Below are 13,758 nucleotides of genomic sequence, written 5' to 3' on the forward strand. Positions count from 1 at the left end.
TGCTTAGTTTGGCGAGGAGATTAATAGGAAGGGGCATAATAGATATATATAAAATTATGAATGGTATGGAGAAGGTTAATCAGGCGCACTTAATTCCTTGTCTCCTGATAAAAGAACAAGAGGGCATTCAATTAAATTGGAAAGCATCTAATTTAGAAATTGTAAAAGAAAATTCTTTTTAACACTACCCATAATTAACCTGTAGCTTTTCTTGTCACAACTTATGGTTCAGGCTAAAAACATCCTCAAAAGGTTTCAGAGTAGTAGCCGTGCTAGTCTGTGGGTACGTCTTCACTTACCGGAGGGTCCGGCGGCAGGCAATCAATGTTCTGGGATCGATTTATCGTGTCTGGTTAAGACGCGATAAATCGATCCCGGAAGTGCTCGCCATCGACGCCGGTACTCCAGCTCGCCGAGAGGAGTACGTGGCATCGACGGGGGAGCCTTCCTGCCGCGTCTGGACCCGCGGTAAGTTCGTACTAAGGTACTTCGAATTCAGCTACGTTATTAACGTAGCTGAATTTGCGTACCTTAGTCCGAAGTGGGGGCTTAGTGGGGACCAGGCCTGTATCAGCAAAAAGAACAGGAGTACTTCTGGCATCTTAGGGCAGGTCTTCACTACGGGGGGGGTCGATTTAAGATACGCAAATTCAGCTACACGAATAGCGTAGCTGAATTCGACCTATCGGAACTGACTTACCCCGCTGTGAGGACAGCGGCAAAATCGACCTCTGCGGCTCCCCGTCGACAGCGCTTACTCCCACCTCTGCTGGTGGAGTAAGAGCGTCGATTCGGGGATCGATTGTCGCGTCCCGACGAGACGCAATAATTCGATCCCCGAGAGATCGATTTCTACCCGCCGATTCAGGCGGGTAGTGTAGACCTAGCCTTAGAGACTAACAAATTTATTTGAGCATAAGGGTTTTAGTCCACGAAAGCTTATGCTCAAATAAATTTGTTAGTCTCTAAGGTACCACAAGTACTCCTTGTTCTTTATTCTCAAAAGGATAAGGCATGTACAACCAGGATAACATGTGAACAACAAAAACATCTGTGGTCATGTTTGACACTATTAAACAAAATTAAAGCTATAGGCCAGATCTGACAAATATCTCATGTCTAACGCTGGTTGGAAAAATTTTGAATTTCAAATTTTTTGACTTAAATATCATCCCAGTTTTTGACCAGCTCATTTAAAAATGGCAAGTTTTGAAAATTTGCAGCCAACTAAAAGGGATAACTTTTCTACAAAACTTTTAGCAAAAAAGTTCCCATTTTCTGATCAGCTTTACAAAGCTCCCAATAGGAGCTACTGAGATCCAAGCTCTTTTGAAAATCCTGCTAATAAACTCTTGTGCTTCACAACAAAGACCTTTGACACTGTTAGGATGAAAGTTTCTCTGTGCACAGGTTGTTCTGTAATTGTCCAATACAGGAGTGTTTGCACTTTCCTCTAATACATCTGGCACTGGCCACTGTCAGAAACAGGATAGTGGACTAGTTGGAAAACTGCTTTGATCTGGTATGGCAATTCTTATGTTCCTATTCAGAGTACGTCAGCATACGTTTTGGTATTCATTTTGGTTTGTAATGTTAAGAGATAAATAGAGCCAGAACTTTATAAGCACAGGAATCTTGTCTCCTCTAACATTGCCCTATTTGGAGCTATATGGATCCATTTTGTTAGTTGGACATTTTTGTGTTGGATTAATTGCACAAACTGGATGGGAGTCATATTCATTTGTAACTTGCTAAAGTGCAACAAGCTCTGGCATTTTCTCGCATTGCTACAGTGTGTATGGCAGGTTCCTGTGCTAATGAACTGAGCATGCAATAGTGACTTTCCGAGTTACTATAGTTAGTTCTGCACCTACAGAATATTTTTTTACTTCCTTACAAGCATTCTGTTTTCCTTTTTTTAATTATTTATTTCTACCAAGTTATTTTTAAGGTATTTATTTCTCTCAAGCTTTCTGAGAATTATAGTATTTATATTAAACTCTGAGTCTCTGTTCTTCAGGGAAGCTTTTTTCTTTGTGTCAGTGACAAATGCCTCTCTTGTTTATGTATTTCTATTTTAGAAGACATGTAAAACAAGGACTGAAAGGTCCATGAAAGCGCTCTGCACCTTACTATTGTGCTCATGTTCGAGACCTTGTACCCAGGAGCGGCTCTAGGCACCAGTAAAGCAAGCACGTGCTTGGGGCAGCCCATTTGCAGGGGCGGCAGGGATCCAGCATGGGAGCTGAGAACCAACAGGGGGCCCTGGGAGCTGTAGTTCCTTGGTTAACTCCCTGCCTATAGAGCCAGCCCTGGAGCAGGGAAAGAACTACATTTCCCAGCATTCCCTTGGCCACTACCAACAGGAAAGAGGGGGAGGGAGTGAGGAAGCTGAGACCTCATGCTGCAGCCTGCTATGAATGGAGAGCTGCACTGTGAAGGTAGGGATACCATATTTTAACATTCAAAAAATAGGACACTCCACGGGGAGGGAGGGTAGCCCCACCCTGCCCCCATCCACTCCCTCCGACTGCTCCCCACAGAAACCCCAAACCATCCAACCCCCCTGCTACCTGTCCCCTGATCACCCCCTCCCAGGACCCCTGCCCCCCAGGACCCCACCCCCATCTAAGCGCTGCTGCTCCTTGTCCCCTGATTGCCCCCTCCTGGGACCCCTGCCCCTAACTTCCCCCCTAGGATTCAACCCCCTACCTGTCCCCTGACAAACCCCTGGGACTCCCATGCCTTTCCAACTGCTGCCTGTCCCCTGACTCCCCCCCCCAAACCCCTGACCCATCTAACCCTCCCTTCTCCCTGCCCCTAACCCCCCCCAAACCTCCGCCCCATCCAACCCCCCCGCTCCCTGTCCCTTGACTGCCCCCCCAGAACCCCCTACCCCTTCTCCAACCCCCCAGCCCCCTTACCGTGCCACTCAGACCAGCGTGTCTGGCTTCGCGCAGCACCAGACACGCTGCTGCATACATGCTGCCGTGCTCCCCTGTGGAGCCACAGGCCCCCCCGCCCGCCCCCCAGCACCTGCCTTCCAGATTTGAACACCTCAAAATTCAGGAGTGCTCAAGCTCAGTTTGGGCAGCTGTTACTTCATTTCTCCCAAATCAAATATACTGATCCACTGTGTGGGGGAGGGGGAGGGCTCCAGCTGGGGGTGCAGACTCTGTGGTGGGGCTGGGGATGAGGGGTTTGGGGTGTAGGGGGGTGCTTTGGGCTGGGACCAAGAGGTTGAGAGGGCAGAAGGGGATCAGGGCTGGAGCAGGTGCCGCCCCCGCAGCTCCCATTGGCCATGGTTACCGGCCAATGGGAGCTGCAGAGCCAGTGCTTGGGACAGGGGCAGCGTACAAAGCCCCCTGGATGCCCCTATGCATGGAGCCAAAGGGGAGACATGCTGCTGCTTCCGGGAGCCACACAGAGCCATGGCAGGCAGGGAGCATGCCTTAGCCCCGCTGCGCCGCCAACCAGACTTTTAATGGCCTGGTCAGTGGTGCAGACCAGAGCCGCCAGGATCCCTTTTTGACTGGGCGTTCCAATGGAAAACCAGACACCTGGCCACCTTACGTCATGTAGTCACAGAGTTTAAGGCCTGAAGGGACCACCAACTCATCTAGTCTGACCTCTTGTATATGACAGGTCACCAATGCCACCCAGCCACCTCCACACCAATCCCAACCCATACAGGAGGGATTATGGTGCACGAATGCCCAAGGCTTCTACAATGGCAAGAAATTGATTTAGTGAGATATATGGGCCTAATTACCAGTGCTGTGGGGGAAAATTGGCTTATTTGCCTACATAGGGAACTAGCTGGGTATACAACTGTCCATTTGTGTGAACAAACACCCAGTTTATGTGTACAATCAGTAACTGGATGCACAAATTAAGCACACATGTTTTGCACATGGCTTTGGGTTTCTGAAGCTTTTAAAACCAGGCCCTTTCTTGTCATACTGGCTGTATATTTACCCAAACAAAATAAGACAGCATCCCAACGGTTTATTTCTTCTGTCTCCCAGTTACAATGGATTAAACCTTTGGGGCCAGTTTATGCCTCTTTTACTTCCATTCAGTAATGCCTTATTACACATGCAGTCCCATTCTCCTCGTGAAGTAAAGAGATATTCAGTGTGAGGAAAGGTGGCAGAATCTGGCCCTATTTTAGTTAGATGTCTTGAACAGTAAATTAGTCTTAAATTAGGGTATCTAGGCCTTGGGTCCAGATGTGCAACATAGGTGGGCAGGGAACGGCAGGGAAGACATGAAGCTTTGTGTCTGCCCCACACCACACTCATTAGCTCTACTTAGCCAGTCTGGGAGATAGCCTCAACTTGTTCTTGATACAAGACAGCAACAAATGACTCTGCCCCATTTTGAGTCAACTTGAGCAAGTCAGCGGGAGGCCATTAGACCTAAGAGGACTAGTCTATACTAGAAAAGGTTTGCCAATATAGCTATGCTGTCAAACCCTCCTAGAGTAGACACAGTTTATACCGGCAAAAAAGTGCCTTTGCTGGGATAGCTTACCGCAGTTCCCCAAGTGAAATAAGATCTATTGGCCAAAGCACTTTTATGCCAGTATAACTGTCTACACTAGGGCTTTGACCAGTATAGAAATGTTATTTTAAAAAATCGCCATCTAATCGCTATTACTATGCTGACAAATGTTTCTTGTGTCTTATGGCCAGAGGCATAGTGCTTCCTGGAGTAGGGTTGCATATGCACCATCTCTCTCTCAGGCCTAGGCACTGGAGGTCCAATCCAGCTCTTGATGTTTAAATGACAGGATTAGGAGTTGAAGTGTGTCCAGGGGGGAGAGGTGGAAGACTTGTGGGAAGGAGTCACTTTCACTGAGAGGCGAAAGCAAACATAATAAATTTCATGTTTGCTTTTTTGTTTTTGTTTTTTTCTTCCTGCCTGTTTTTAGCAAGAATGAATAACATCCATGTGTTGAAACACCGCAGTAATAATTCAGTACAATTGCTGTGACCTTTACTGGTTGGATCAGGACCGATTTGCTGCAGATTTCTCTGTATGAAACTCAGCTGAAAAGCCCATCTCATTAACTCTGGGTGGCTGTCATTTTAATGGAAGAATATAAAACAATCTTTAGTTGTCCCATGAAGAAAGCAACACACATTGGGGGGATATAGAGAATTAAAGTGAAATGTATTTTTAAAATTAATCTTTCTGATCTAATTTTACACAACTTAATGGAAATAGCCATAAGTATAGAGCCTAAATCTTGGCCAGTGCTGAGCTGAATATGCTGCAATTTTTATAAAGTTTCGGGTGTCTTAACTTCTCCCAGTTGCTGCTGCCAAAGATAAAACCTTCCAGGTGATTTCCCATGTAGACTTCGTAATTGATGTGAATGGCAACCTTCCTGTTCTTATATTCCAAGTTGTAAAAAGAGAGTTGCATTGTTGATTAGCCAGCAAATGGTGCTGCCCTGGTCTGTTTAGAAAAACAAACACTGGGTAATAAATGACTTTCTGATAGGGTTGGATTTAAAACAAAAACAAAATTCTCATCAGAGTAAAATGCCCTCTCTGGTCCCCAAAACTTCTTTATATTTGGCCTATTCCTAGCTTGTTAAATTTCTCATCTTCAGCTTAAAAGAAGTACTTTTGAAACTTTTATATATACTGAAACTTATTCTGTACTTATAGCCCGGCCTTACTCCATGGATTCGTGGTTCATAACCACCTCCCATGAGCTGCCATCATCACAAATTCCAGAATCTTAACTTGAATTTTAAAATACAAAAGCAAGTCTCTAGTCCCTATGGTTGCAAAAAACAACTCTGGGTGTAATGGCTGCAGTGCTGTCTGCCCTCAATGGCAGACAGCTGGAAGCCATAGCTGTGACAGATATGGATTGTTCCTCCAAGCAATGTGCTAACTCAGTCATCAGATGATAAATGTGAGCACAGTTAACAATTCCATGGCTGATCAAAGCATGGGAGAGCGAAGATGATCTACTGTGAGAGATGTTCCATTTTTGTGTCTTCAACTGGTGGTTTAGAGATGTACCATCTTTTTTTCTGCCCTTAGTCAAGAAGCTGTCAAGCCCAAGGAGCCTAGCAGATATCAGCATAGTGTCTGACAGGAAGCCTTACCCAAGGAGCCCAGCAGAGCAGTCCAGAAAACCCCACTGAAAGGCAACCAAGCCCAAGAAATGCATTGGAGTCCAGAAGACCATGAATGATTGTATTTTGAAAATCTGCACAATCTGCTACAAGCGGCACTTTGTTTGGGCATCTCATGAGAATAAAGCATAGCTTGTGAGCAGGGACTGGAAAAAGATTCCTGCTTTTTTCCCCCAGTTTGCCCCCCACTTTTGAGACACAAAATCCATGCATGGGTTGTTGATGAGCAGTACTTAGGGGGTAGGACCAAGAACCATGCAACCAGTGCGTGGCAGGACGACTAGGGGACCTGGAGGGAACATGCTGTGTAAAATATCTTACTGCTCATTTACGTAGGAGCCGTACATGCCTGCAGCTGATAGCAACACAGGGAAAGGAGATCAGGGGATGTAGCCATGCTCTCAAACTAGTGGAAGAAGCCTCCTAGTGGATGATGAAGACTAGTAAGCCCATCCTTTCTTGAGAGCACTTAGCTGGAACCCTGCCCTCCTCCTACAGGGGTTTTCCAGGAAGAAAGAGGCTGTCCTCTTCCTCTGCAGTGCACCCAGGCAACACAGAGGAGGATTATGTCTTTTGAGAGCAACCCTCCTGTCAGGGCTAATCCTTTGCCTGTGGATTTCTGTACACACATAAGACAGCACAACCCAGATCAAATCCTTCTGACTGCCACTCAGTTCCAGGAGCAGAGCATCATCGCTATAGGATGACCATCGGCCCCTCCACAGAATGGGCATGGTCAGTGTTCATCCAGTCCCATATCTGGAGCTTGATTTACACTTGATTTTTCAGTGTGCCTTGCTCCAACTGGTATACACAGATTCTCTCCGTTAACTCCCCATTACCTCAATGTATACAGAACAGAATCCTAAATTAGACTGATATCTGAAGCACACTTATAGTTGTACTGGCAGAGCCAGCTGACTGTGGTTGAGCTGAAAGATTGTTCAATGATAAAATATCCCAACGTTTACCAAAAATTGTATGTACTATACATAGGCCAAAGATCATATGACATTTCTCTTGAGAAAGTGAATTAAAAAAGAACGGAATAGAGACTGATATGTTTTCTACCATTTTGCATGCATGTCAATAAAATAATAGAACTGACCGGAAGTGTATTTGTGACATGACTTCTAGGCTATATCATTCCAAGCATACACAGGAGAACCACAAAACCAGTGGGTCATTTAGGGCCAGACGTTCAAATGCTCAGCACCCACAATCGGGATCAGATTTTTAGAATAGCTCAGGTACCATATAGGTACCTAAATAAGGGCCAGGTTTTAAATAGTTCTCAGGGCCCACCAGGTCCCATTGTGACACTTATGGCCAGATTTTCAAAAAAGTTCAGACCACTGGGCGCACATTGGCTCATTTTAAAATCTGGCCCTAACAGTGAGTGCTGCCTGCTGAGCTGTTCTGTAAACGTTGGCCACAGTTTTCACTTCACTAAGATGCAAGCTGGATTCAATGGAGGTGTGGCAGAACACCATCATACGAAATTATGTGATTTTCCCCTCAGATATGCCATTCAACAACCTTTGGGCTCCTCACAGAGGTCTCTATTTTTATGGGATTGTGTGTTTCTGATTTTCTTCATGCTGAAAAGGGACTCCTTGATCATATCTGATTACTGATGGTAGTGGTGTCAGTGCAGTTTTGCATAAGACATGTAGAAGCTGGGTTAATTTCATGTGCTATCAACCTGGTTTCGTGTGGCCTTAAAGAAAATAGCTTCCAGAAGTGTTCAAAAATCAGCTTAATGTTCTGATTTGTTTTCCTTTGAAGCAGTTACATTAGTAGATCTATATCTATCTAAACCTGTACATACATGAAGATCCATATGCAAGGACACATGTTTACATCCATTTGCTTACAGTCTCCACACCTGAGGTTGTTTCTGCATATTCATAACTACACCTAAGGGCTGAAATATCTTTTCTGCCTGACAGATTTTGTCCTAGTAATTTATACAGTATATAATTCATAAAAGCAAAGAAGTGCAGAGGGCTTGTTTTGCAACCTACCTTCAAGGGTTGCGGCTCCTCTCCAATAGAGCCTATTTTATTTTAATTTGTCAAACTATGAAAACCTACGGTGTTAGTGATAAAATGGCCACTCCCAACAAAATCTTATATGCTCACCTTTTCTCTTCCTCTTGCCACTTCCCAACAGGATGGTTCGTTCAATGTGGGTGTTCTCACTGCTGAATTTCTAAAATGCTGGACCCAGGAAACTCATTAAATTTGAGCAGGCTATTAAAACAGGATTCCAAATGACAAGCCTTGTTGGGAATTGGTTCAGAGTTGAATATTGAAATAAAGGGCCCAATTCATTAAAAATAGATCCCTGCCTCTTGGTTATGCAGGATTCATGCATTATTGACGGGGTGGAGGGGGAGACAACAAAAAGTGCAGCAAGCAGTTCACTGTGCTGGCTTGGGATAAATTATACATATTCACAATTCATGCCTCCCTTTTCTCTTTTCAAATAAGTGTGGGATATTTTCTTAGCAAACATGTCAAATTAAAGCAGACCCCCCAGGACACACTTCCCTAAGCAAACAGGCATGCTTTCAATTACTGTGTTTGTTGGCTGGGAGCCGAAGGGGTGGGGCAGGGTGGTTATGGTTGGGAGAGGGAGTGCTGCCCAGATTGAGTGGCTTCCCAGGTGAGTGTTCTGGATCGCTACAGCTTCACTTGCTCATAGGCCACAGAGTTTCTCTTATTTATTTACTCACTGTTGCTATCAAGTCATCACCCCAGTTTCATGCACCCCAGAGGTCAACAACAGCAAAATACAATAGGAATGGAAAAATCCCAGGCTGGGGACAGTGAAGTATCTATGTGTCAGGTGCACATTTATTTTTTTTAATTTAATGTTAATCGGTGTCTCCGATTATGTAAATTGACATAGTTCCATTGAAATCAATGGTGCTGACCTGATATACACCATCTGAGAATGGCTCTTGTAGTGTTTCATTATTAAAACAAAAGATTCCAGCAACCCTAGAGTATGGAGCACTTTCTCTAACAGGCTTACATTTTAAACAATAACTCTTCAAAATAGAGAGAGAGACCATCTTGCTCAGCGGACTAGATGCACAGGTACCCTTGAAAATACCTAGGTACAGAATTTCCAAAAATGAGGATGTCCACCGACCCATATGCAAATGAATATTAAGATAACCCTATACACCTAATTATTCACCTCTTGGAAGTACCTCCTCCTCCTCCTCTTGACAAGATTAAGGAATCAGCCACTTACAAGACATGTTAGCAGAGGCTAACAGCAGAAGTTTGCCTGGGAGTTCGCGTGGGGAGAGCGCACTGAGGCTTTCATCTGCACGTTTCCCTGAGTAGTTCCTGCAACAGTTGAGGAAGCTCTTAAGAGGACGGTGATATGGAAGGTGAGCGATCAGCTGTTGTAACCTGCACAGGTTGTGCCATGTTTGTCTTTCTTCCACAGGACAGAAGCGACTTTGTCTGTACAAAGTGCAAGCTGGTCTCCATGTTGGAAGAGAAGGTTCGAGGACTGGAGAAACGAGTGTCGACTCTGCGTTGCATAAGGGAAAATGAAGATTTCCTGGACAGACGTCAGGAGATGCTTCTACGGCCACAATGTTCTGAAGATTCAGAGCAGGCGCAGCAGGGACAGAAGGATTGTGAGGCGGTTTGGCAGCATGTGACCTCCAGAAGGAGAAAGAGGAGCGTCCATGCACCAGCAATGGAGATACAGGTGAGCAATCGTTTCCATGTTCTCTCTACAGGTACTAATGCAGAGAGTGGACCAGATGACCCATCTGAGGGAAGGGAGCAGAAGGAGACTCCACCGATTGGAAGGCAAAAGATGCACTGTCCTAGGGATGGGGGTTCCACGACTACCACTCCCAAGAGGAGGAGGAGGGTGGTGGTGGTCGGGGACTCCCTCCTCAGGGGGACCGAGTCATCTATCTGCCGCCCCGACCGGGAAAACCGAGAGGTCTGCTGCTTGCCAGGAGCTAGGATACACGATGTGACGGAGAGACTGCCGAGACTCATCAAGCCCTCAGATCACTACCCCTTCCTGCTTCTCCACGTGGGCACCAATGATACTGCCAAGAATGACCTTGAGCGGATCACTGCAGACTACGTGGCTCTGGGAAGAAGGATAAAGGAGTTTGAGGCGCAAGTGGTGTTCTCGTCCATCCTCCCTGTGCAAGGAAAAGGCCGGGGTAGAGACCGTCGAATCGTGGAAGTCAACGAATGGCTACGCAGGTGGTGTCGGAGAGAAAGCTTTGGATTCTTCAACCATGTGATGGTGTTCCAAGAAGAAGGAGTGCTAGGCAGAGACGGGCTCCACCTAACGAAGAGAGGGAAGAGCATCTTCGCCAGCAGGCTGGCTAACCTAGTGAGGAGGGCTTTAAACTAGGTTCACCGGAGGAAGGAGACCAAAGCCCTGAGGTAAGTAGGGAAATGGGATCCTGGGAGGAAGCACAAGCAGGAGAGCGCAAGGGGGGAGGACTCCTGTCTCATGCTGAGAAAGAGGGACGATCGATGAGTTATCTTAAGTGCCTATACACAAATGCAAGAATCCTGGGAAACAAGCAGGGAGAACTGGAAGTCCTGGCACAGTCAGGGAACTATGATGTGATTGGAATAACAGAGACTTGGTGGGATAACTCACATGACTGGAGTACTGTCATGGATGGATATAAACTGTTCAGGAAGGACAGGCAGGGCAGAAAAGGTGGGGGAGTTGCGTTGTATGTAAGAGAGGAGTATGACTGCTCAGAGCTCCGGTATGAAACTGGAGAAAAACCTGAGAGTCTCTGGATAAAGTTGAGAAGTGTGAGCAACAAGGGTGATGTCGTGGTTGGAGTCTGCTATAGACCACCAGACCAGGGGGATGAGGTGGACGAGGCTTTCTTCTGGCAACTAGCAGAAGTTGCTAGATCGCAGGCCCTGGTTCTCATGGGAGACTTTAATCACCCTGATATCTGCTGGGAGAGCAATACAGCGGTGCACAGGCAATCCAGGAAATTTTTGGATAGTGTAGGGGACAATTTCCTGGTGCAAGTGCTGGAGGAACCAACTAGGGGCAAAGCTTTTCTTGACCTGCTGCTCACAAACAGGGAAGAACTAGTAGGGGAAGCAAAAGTGGATGGGAACCTGGGAGGCAGTGACCATGAGATGGTCGAGTTCAGGATCCTGATACAAGGAAGAAAGGAGAGCAGCAGAATACGGACCCTGGACTTCAGAAAAGCAGACTTTGACTCCCTCAGGGAACAGATGGGCAGGATCCCCTGGGAGAATAACATGAAGGGCAAAGGGGTCCAGGAGAGCTGGCTGTATTTTAAAGAATCCTTATTGAGGTTGCAGGAACAAACCATCCCGATGTGTAGAAAGAATAGTAAATATGGCAGGCGACCAACTTGGCTAAACAGTGAAATCCTTGCTGATCTTAAACACAAAAAAGAAGCTTACAAGAAGTGGAAGATTGGACAAATGACCAGGGAGGAGTATAAAAATATTGCTCAGGCGTGCAGGAGTGAAATCAGGAAGGCCAAATCACACTTGGAGTTGCAGTTAGCAAGAGATGTTAAAAGTAACAAGAAGGGTTTCTTCAGGTATATTAGCAACAAGAAGAAAATCAAGGAAAGTGTGGGCCCCTTACTGAATGAGGGAGGCAACCTAGTGACCGAGGATGTGGAAAAAGCTAATGTACTCAATGATTTTTTTGCCTCTGTCTTCACGCACAAGGTCAGCTCCCAGATTGCTGCACTGGGCAGTACAGCATGGGGAGAAGGTGACCAACCCTCTGTGGAGAAAGAAGTGGTTCGGGACTATTTAGAAAAACTGGACGTGCACAAGTCCATGGGGCCGGATGCGCTGCATCCGAGGGTGCTAAAGGAGTTGGCGGGTGAGATTGCAGAGCCATTAGCCATTATCTTTGAAAACTCATGGCGTTCGGGGGAGGTCCCAGATGACTGGAAAAAGGCTAATGTAGTGCCCATCTTTAAAAAAGGGAAGAAGGAGGATCCGGGGAACTACAGGCCAGTCAGCCTCACCTCAGTCCCTGGAAAAATCATGGAGCAGGTCCTCAAGGAATCAATTATGAAACATTTAGAGGAGAGGAAAGTGATCAGGAACAGTCAGCATGGATTCACGAAGGGGAAGTCGTGCCTGACTAACCTAATTGCCTTCTATGATGAGATAACTGGCTCTGTGGATGAGGGGAAAGCAGTGGATGTGTTATTCCTTGACTTTAGCAAAGCTTTTGATACGGTCTCCCACAGTATTCTTGCCGCCAAGTTAAAGAAGTATGAGCTGGATGAATGGACTGTAAGGTGGATAGAAAGCTGGCTAGATCGTCGGGCTCAACGGGTAGTGATCAATGGCTCCATGTCTAGTTGGCAGCCGGTTTCAAGTGGAGTGCCCCAAGGGTCAGTCCTGGGGCCGGTTTTGTTTAATATCGTTATTAATGATCTGGAGGATGGTGTGGACTGCACTCTCAGCAAGTTTGCAGATGACACTAAACTAGGAGGCATGGTAGATACACTAGAGGGTAGGGATCGGATACAGAGGGACCTAGACAAATTAGAGGATTGGGCCGAAAAAAACCTGATGAGGTTCAACAAGGACAAGTGCAGAGTCCTGCACTTAGGACGGAAGAATCCCATGCACTGCTACAGACTAGGGACCGAATGGCTATGTAGCAGTTCTGCAGAAAAGGACCTAGGGGTCACAGTGGACGAGAAGCTGGATATGAGTCAACAGTGTGCTCTTGTTGCCAAGAAGGCTAACGGCATTTTGGGCTGTATAAGTAGGGGCATTGCCAGCAGATCGAGGAATGTGATCGTTCCCCTTTATTCGACATTGGTGAGGCCTCATCTGGAATACAGTGTCCAGTTTTGGGCCCCACACTACAAGAAGGATGTGGAAAAATTGGAAAGAGTCCAGCGGAGGGCAACAAAAATGATTAGGGGTCTAGAGCACATGACTTATGAGGAGAGGCTGAGGGAACTGGGATTGTTTAGTCTCCAGAAGAGAAGAATGAGGGGGGATTTGATAGCAGCCTTCAACTACCTGAAGGGGGGTTCCAAAGAGGATGGAGCTTGGCTGTTCTCAGTGGTGGCAGATGACAGAACAAGGAGCAATGGTCTCAAGTTGCAGTGGGGGAGGTCCAGGTTGGATATCAGGAAAAACTATTTCACTAGGAGGGTGGTGAAACACTGGAATGCGTTACCTAGGGAGGTGGTGGAGTCTCCTTCCTTGGCGGTTTTTAAGGCCCGGCTTGACAAAGCCCTGGCTGGGATGATTTAGCTGGGAATTGGTCCTGCTTTGAGCAGGGGGTTGGACTAGATGACCTCTTGAGGTCCCTTCCAACTCTGATATTCTATGATTCTATGATTCTATATTATAATTAGAGAGGAAGTACAATTCTGCCATGAGATGGAAACACATATTTTTCTGGATTATTTTTCTGTGATCCAGCAAGGCACTCAAGTGTGTGCATAACTTTAAGCATGTGAATAGTTCCAACTGAAGACACTATCCAACACACACTGGAACTACTCTAATCCACAAGTCCTTTGGTGGATCAGGGCCTTTTTCTCC

This window comes from Malaclemys terrapin, chromosome 2, assembly GCF_027887155.1.
Source record: "Malaclemys terrapin pileata isolate rMalTer1 chromosome 2, rMalTer1.hap1, whole genome shotgun sequence".
Taxonomy (NCBI): Eukaryota; Metazoa; Chordata; order Testudines; family Emydidae; genus Malaclemys; species Malaclemys terrapin.